The sequence below is a fragment of the Solanum tuberosum genome, unplaced genomic scaffold, assembly GCF_000226075.1.
Source record: "Solanum tuberosum cultivar DM 1-3 516 R44 unplaced genomic scaffold, SolTub_3.0 scf00001, whole genome shotgun sequence".
NCBI lineage: Eukaryota > Viridiplantae > Streptophyta > Magnoliopsida > Solanales > Solanaceae > Solanum > Solanum tuberosum.
Window position 1 is genome coordinate 4,049,141 of NW_006238927.1, and position 7,245 is coordinate 4,056,385.

Here is a 7,245-nt window from a genome sequence, read left to right on the forward strand (position 1 = left end):
CCCCACCCCCCCCCCCTCCCCACCGTTAAAGTGGCCACTGGTTTGGCATGTACCTATTGTAATTGCATGTTGTTCTCTACTATTTTCGATTCTGACGCCCCTCCACAATTGCCTCTGTTCTCTAAATGATCAGCCTCATCTATGATTTTGATGGTCTGTGCATTGACCCCTGTTTGCATAGGAGGAATTTCAGCTATCATATTTTCTTTATTCATACTTGTAGTTGTTGCTTGTATGTCCTCCAACTTCCAACCCATTCATGCCTCTAGAAACTTGGACGCTAGAGCTTTGATCTCCATCAGACCATTGGAGCTTCTCCCTAGATCATCGTATGATGTTTCTTTATCATTAGAAGCACCCATATGATCCTCACGTGCCTTTAATGATTTAGTTGAAAGGGATAACCATTGGGTCTTTCCCTTTAGCAGAATTCTTTGGGCTCCTACAGTTGTGAATACATTTAGAAGCACAAGCCCAGGTTCCTCTTAAAGGAGAGGAGCCCCTCGTCTCTCCATGTGTGGTTGCATTGTCACGTGGCCTTGATCCTGATGCAAAGTTATTTGAAATATGTTGCCCCAACCTCTTATCATTTGGTTCTTTCTCGATGGACCTCTGGATATCCAAATTAGAGCAACTGGGAGTTTCGACCACCACTTTCACCAGAGATTCAGCCCAAATTTGCATAGAAAATAGGATTCCATTGTTTATCACTGTCACTTCCTTGGGAATATCTCTTCCATCCCCACAAACTTTTATTCTCGCCCATTTAAGATGATTCCTAAGTTATGTTTCCTCTTCAGTCTCAACCCATCCCCCACATGTTTTTCCAATAGCTCTAAAGATTTTTTGGGACCAGAGGTGAAAGGGAAGTCCACAAATTCTCACCCAAGTTGTATTTGGTTTGTCCTTATCCTCGACAACCCCTATCACCGAGTTCCACCATTGTAATCTAAGGGGGAAATTTTTCCAGCACCACTTGCCGGCTATCACCTGCTCTGCCACGTTCCTGGAGGCAAACTTGAAAAGGAACATTTCACTGCCAATCTCGTAGATGTTCAAACATGAGACTGTTTCCAAGTGTTACTGGACCACCTCTTGATCTCTGCAAGAGTAAGGGGTACATTTACTATGTTCTCGAATTTCCCCGCAAAACTTCTTTTCAATACTTCATTCTGCAGGAATGAGTCATCATTAATGCATATTTTACGCCCCTCTTTCGTAAACGTACTGGCCACATCTACATCAATTATTCCACCACCAGACTTTTTCAACATAGAGTCTGTATTTATGGGATCTGCATTTATGAAACTTTTATCCCTGCAGGACCATTTACTGCTCCTAAGAGCTTCAGAATAAGGAATATTTTTGTTAGTCAATGATACGCTCAAATTACACATTCCTAAAGAAGTATAAGGGATCGTTATCAAGTAAAGAACCCAACTTGTAGGTTAGAATCGATCCCACGAGGAATATGGTTTAGACTTAAACTTAACTCACTATTATATCCGTTTAGTCAAGTTATTTTCGAGACAATTAAGTAAATGGGGGGTGGGGGTTTGTGTAACAAATAACTGATCGTTGTTTAGAAAGAAAGTAAGCAAGATTCGAACTTTAGTTGTTATCAATGAGAGAAAGAAACTAGGGTGTATGTGTTCCCCATAAGATCATAACGCGGTAATCCTAGTAATAGTAATTCTTTCCTAATGTATCACATACAAAGTGGTAAGTTATGTATCCCTAAGTCCTTGGTCCGGCAAATAGGGAATTTCACCCCCGCACCTTGGTCCGGCTACGTGTGTATAATTTACTAACCCTTACATTTACCTCATATTAGACATCACATCAATGTATGGCTTAGTTCTCACCCTCGCACCAATTGACATTAGACTACTAGATAGTATCACACTAAATCTATGTTGATAATTCTTTTCTTATTAACTACCTCCTTGGTCTGACAAGTAGCAACAAGGCGAGTTCTAACGTTGGCCCCCGTTAAAAAGACTTCTAAACGAAAGAATTATCAATGCATGCAATAACACTATTTAAGAATTACTTAGTTACTATTCATACTTTGTTAATTGCTCATGGTTCCCACAACCCCTAGTTGTGGATTTAGTTACCCATGCTAGCAAGAACACAATTCATATTTTTAGAAGAAGAATTCATGAACTCACGTAATGGGTAAAAGAAACCCGAAATCTCCAATTGAAATCCAAAGCAAGAATCTTTATAAACCGAAATTAGGAAATCAAACTGCTAATATTTGCAAATTCATTCCCAAGAACACATCAAGAACTAAATTTAAACAATAGTGGTTAACCCCGAAAAATGAGGTTTACATACCCTATTTATAGAAAACATAATCCCAAACAAAAAGGAAACAAAATAAGGAAATAAACTGTTGGACGCAGCTTCAATCGACGAGACTGACCTATGGACCATGGATCGACCTACGGTATGTATGTCTCTTCCGTAGCTCAGGACTTAGAACTTTTCCACAGAGGTTGGAACCTTCTACTTTTTGATGCAAACGACGGACCTACAGAATGGACCGTAGGTCCCCTCTCGTGGCTCCACACTTAGAAATTTTCATCATGTACTGGAACTCAGACTTTCTGAAACAAATGACGGACATGCAGGATGGCCCGTAGATCGATCTACGGTCCGTCAATGGCCACCGTGGTTCCACACTTGGTCAAGACTTCTCTAATGCTCCATCTACGCCACCAACCTACGGAGCGTGACTGGACCTACGGTCCGTAGGTCACCTCCATAGGTGACTCCTTCTGCAGAAATTCAGTTGATGTCTCTCTCAACCTCGTCCAAGCCTATTTCCTACAAATATAACACAAAAACATTAATTATAATACAAAATGGCCCTAGACACACACAACTCTTAAGTAAAATGTATTAAAAATACCGTAAACTCACGGTATATCAACACCCTCAACTTAAATTTGTTGTTGTCCTCAAGCGACACACTAAGACTCTAAACGACACTTGTGTAGAAGCATACTTTCAAGCTCAAGCAATCACATGGCTTTCTATCCCAACTCCCTTTTCTAGTGCAAATCGTTTCTCTTAGACTCTACAAGCTAACTCATGCAGATCAAAATAGGATAAAGATCGACCAATAGACACACAACATACATTTTTTTCACAATCACAAAGGTACCAACTTTCTAATAATGCAACTAGTTCCCTCACTTCAAACGAAATCCTTTTTCACACAGAAGATATGAATTTTAAAGTTTTAGGATTCATTCAACACTCACGCTCAGAAGTGACTTCAAGTACAGTTAGTGCTCAATACCATAGGCTTGCCCTTATTTTCACTCTTTAAACTCTCCAAACTAGTTGTTAGGATCACAATAGGACTTTCTTAGCTTGTAACGTAGGGTCGGGGTCAGGTGTGGTACATTTGGGTACTTTTTAGTGACTTTTTACCCTCCTTGACATTACATTGGCTTTTTACCTCTTCCTTGACCTACTTTTGGTAACTTTTCATCCCATTTTCTTTCCCTTCTCTTTTCAACCCAGGATGCGACATTTGACTTTGTGATACTTGTTTATCTTTTCTTTTTCACTTTCTTCTTTTTATATCACTTTATTTTTCTTTATTTCTTTTCACACTTTCACTTATCACATTCTTTTGCCTTTTTCGCATAAAGTCACATCCTCTTTCTTTCTTTTTCTCTTTTCAACACTAAACTTTTTTCATACCCTTTTTTCCATTTGGTTTCCTCTTTCATAGTCACCCTCAACTTATGCATTTTGCATTAGTTGAGGTTCACAATGTCCGATGTCGGACCAGGGCCAAGATCAAGGTAACTTTTGGCTTAGCCACCCTCAACTTAGGCTTTTGGCCTAAGTCAATGTGCACATATCCAAGGACGGACCGGGGTCAAGACAATTGTTTTAAGGGAAGGTGAGTTAGGTGAATCAAAAGAAATGGTCGATTTTAGGCTAAAATATTTGGATCAAAAGGGAATAATGCTACTATTTGGTTAGATCATCTTAGGCTTAAGTGGACTAATTTGAACAATGGCCTATGATCACTTCCCAACTTCTAGCCTAGATTATCCTAGCAGGACCAATGGGGCAAGTTCTAGATTGGCACAAAACTGTTTGAACATTCAACTATCCTCACACACTCTTGGCACCTTGTTTCATTATCAGATTATCAGATTACCCAGTTCAAGTTTTTAGCTTAAGTCATGAGATCAAATTGGTTTTTTATCATGTCATACTCAGAGCCAACACATTTAACTCATTCTAGCCTACAGATTTTAGCACATATCACAACTTTTGGACAGGACGGGTATCATTTTTTTATTCATACTTATGCTATCATGATTCATTCTTTCTCATGTTTCTACACATACAATCCTAACACATGCCGGTTCAACAGAAATTAAAACAATCTCTTGGGGGAAAAGAACACATGCAAGAAAACCCCAAGAGAGGATTATGAGTTGGGTTACTCAGACTTCACCCTATCACCCATAATCCATTTACCCCACCCCCAACAAAATAGAGTGTAATTGTCCCCAATGCACAAAAAGTAAAGAATAAAGGATCGGGTGAAGCAAACATGTGGCGCATAGCGCCGAAGACCTATCAACAAGCGGGTGGGCCCAGTTTCTCGGAGCCCACTGGATCAACAATCAGGTCACCCTCAGTAGTGCCCGCATCAACTGTCTCAGCTCAGTAGTGCTGCCATCAACTCTCACCGCACCATCAGTAGTGCGCACATCAACCCTCGTCACACCATCAGTAGTGCTCATACTTCTAGAGGCACCAGCTCCTACCTCCCTAGCTCGTTGCTGGTGCTTCTCCTCATCAACTATGGATGCCATATGGGTTGCCTCAATATTTTGGCGCTCCCTCTTGCGAGTTCTTCCAACCTCAGTGTCATCAGAAGTCCGACTAGAGCGGGGCGCTTGAAGAAACAAGCAACAGCATCTCATCTCTGAATAGTGCATCTATCATCGTATTATCAACCGGTGTCGTGGGGGCGGACTCGGGCTCAGTCTATGGAGGAACAAGAAGTCCAGTATTATCAGCACGGAGGCTCTCTACCTCCTTCCGGAGGGTGGTCACATCATCAGTCGGGACCAGCCTCTCAAGGACTCTCAACTCAAAAGCATCCAGGCGCTTATTAACGGCCTGGACCTTCAGATCCATCATGTGCGTCGTACGCTACTCCATCCTAGCCTCGAACTCTGCTATAGCACGTTGCATCCATGGTCGCATAAGCTGCAACAGGATAGCCATCTGTGTCTCGAGCTTTTGGACTCAAGCTAAGGGTACGGCAACAGACCCTGAAGAGTGAGTGGCTCTGGAGGCGCTAGGGGCCTGACTGGTGGCCGGAGCATAGGAAGCTGGGGATTCCTCAGTAGGGGCAGGATCCTCACCCTCTATCTGCTCTACATCTGCAACAAAGTCTGCTCCCAGTGGTGGCACATCAACCTGCGACTCTCTGCGCGGCGCAGCCACATTGGCCTCATCTCGAATCAGGCATATATCCAGGGTCTTGGTCGCCTGAATCAATTTATCACAATGCCAAATCGACACTCCAAAATCCCTGCACAACTGAAAAATGAGGCATGGGAAGGGGTAGGTGGTGGTGGCCTTGAAGGCCCTCTCATGAATCTCCGCAATAATCATGCGGGAAAAATCCATCTCAAACCCAGCAACTAGGGCTGCCACCTTGATTGAGCGGTCCCACGTAAGAACATTGTCTGCCTGCGTAGGAGACACCCTGTTTCACACCAATAGCCAGAAAAATTTGGCCACAAAAGTCAAAGTGGCCTTCCTGATGCCTACACTCGGGGTGCTAACCCACTCGGCGCGCTCTCCGTCTGTAGCCAAGTGACGGACCAACCATCATAATAAAGTCTCCCTCTGCTCTGCATTCCTCTGGAATGCCCCGCTCCTCACGATGTCCCATCGATAATCAAACTCGGTCGGGCCGTAGAGGAATTAGCGGATAGTAACCTCCAATATATCAACAGAGAACCCACGAACTAGTGTAGCCCTGAGTGGAGGCTGGGTTGCGGGCTTGGCCCGTCTGTCAATGGAACCTCGAATGGTGGATGCGTAGGAAGCATAGAACTCCCTCACTATCTCCTCGCTGTAAGTCTCTGGGCTACGAGCCATCCACTCACACCGGTGCCTCTGGAATAGTGCATGGATATCAGGCATAGTATGAAGATTGCCTGTGAGACCCCGGTGCTCCTCGGTAATCAATCGATCCATCCTCTCTTTCTCATTTATCATCTGGGCATCCCTGTATATTTTCCATTGACCACTTACACACCACCAGTTTGGCTCATCAGCAACTGCAGCAGGTTCGGTGTTAGGTGGTACGGGAATGTCCCCTGCACTAGTAGCCTCATCAGGCGAGGTATTACTCCCATGTGAACTAGTGCCAGAAACGGACTCGGAGCCAGAGCCAGTAGCGAACTCAAAGCCAAAAGTAGAACCAGCTGGTGAACCGATCGGTGTATCCCCCTCATCAGACTGGGGGAAGTGACCACGTCGGAAGTCACCAACCGGGATTGATTTCGGTAGCGGCGCCAAAATTTTATACGCTCAAACTACACCTCCCTAAAGAAGTATAAGCGATCGTTATCAAGTAAAGAACCCAACTTGTAGGTTGGGGTCGATCCCACGAGGAATATGGGTTAGACTTAAACTTAACTCACTATTATATCCGTTTAGTCAAGTTATTTTCGAGACAATTAAGTAAATGGGGGGTGGGGGTTTGTGTAACAAATAACTGATCGTTGTTTAGAAAGAAAGTGAGCAAGATTCGAACTTTAGTTGTTATCAATGAGAGAAAGAAACTAGGGTGTATGTGTTCCCCATAAGCTCATAACGCGGTAATCCTAATAATAGTAATTTTTTCCTAATGTATCACATGCAAAGTGGCAAGTTATGTATCCATAAGTCCTTGGTCCAGCAAATAGGGAATTTCACCCCGCACCTTGGTCCGGCTACGTGTGTATAATTTACTAACACTTACATTTACCTCATATTAGACATCACATCAATGTATGACTTAGTTCTCACCCTCACACCAATTGACATTAGACTACTAGATAGTATCACACTAAATCTATGTTGATAATTCTTTTCTTGTTGATTACCTCCTTGGTCCGGAAAGTAGCAACAAGGCGAGTTCTAACGCGTGCACTCGTTAAAAAGACTTCTAAACGAAAGAATTATCAATACATGCAA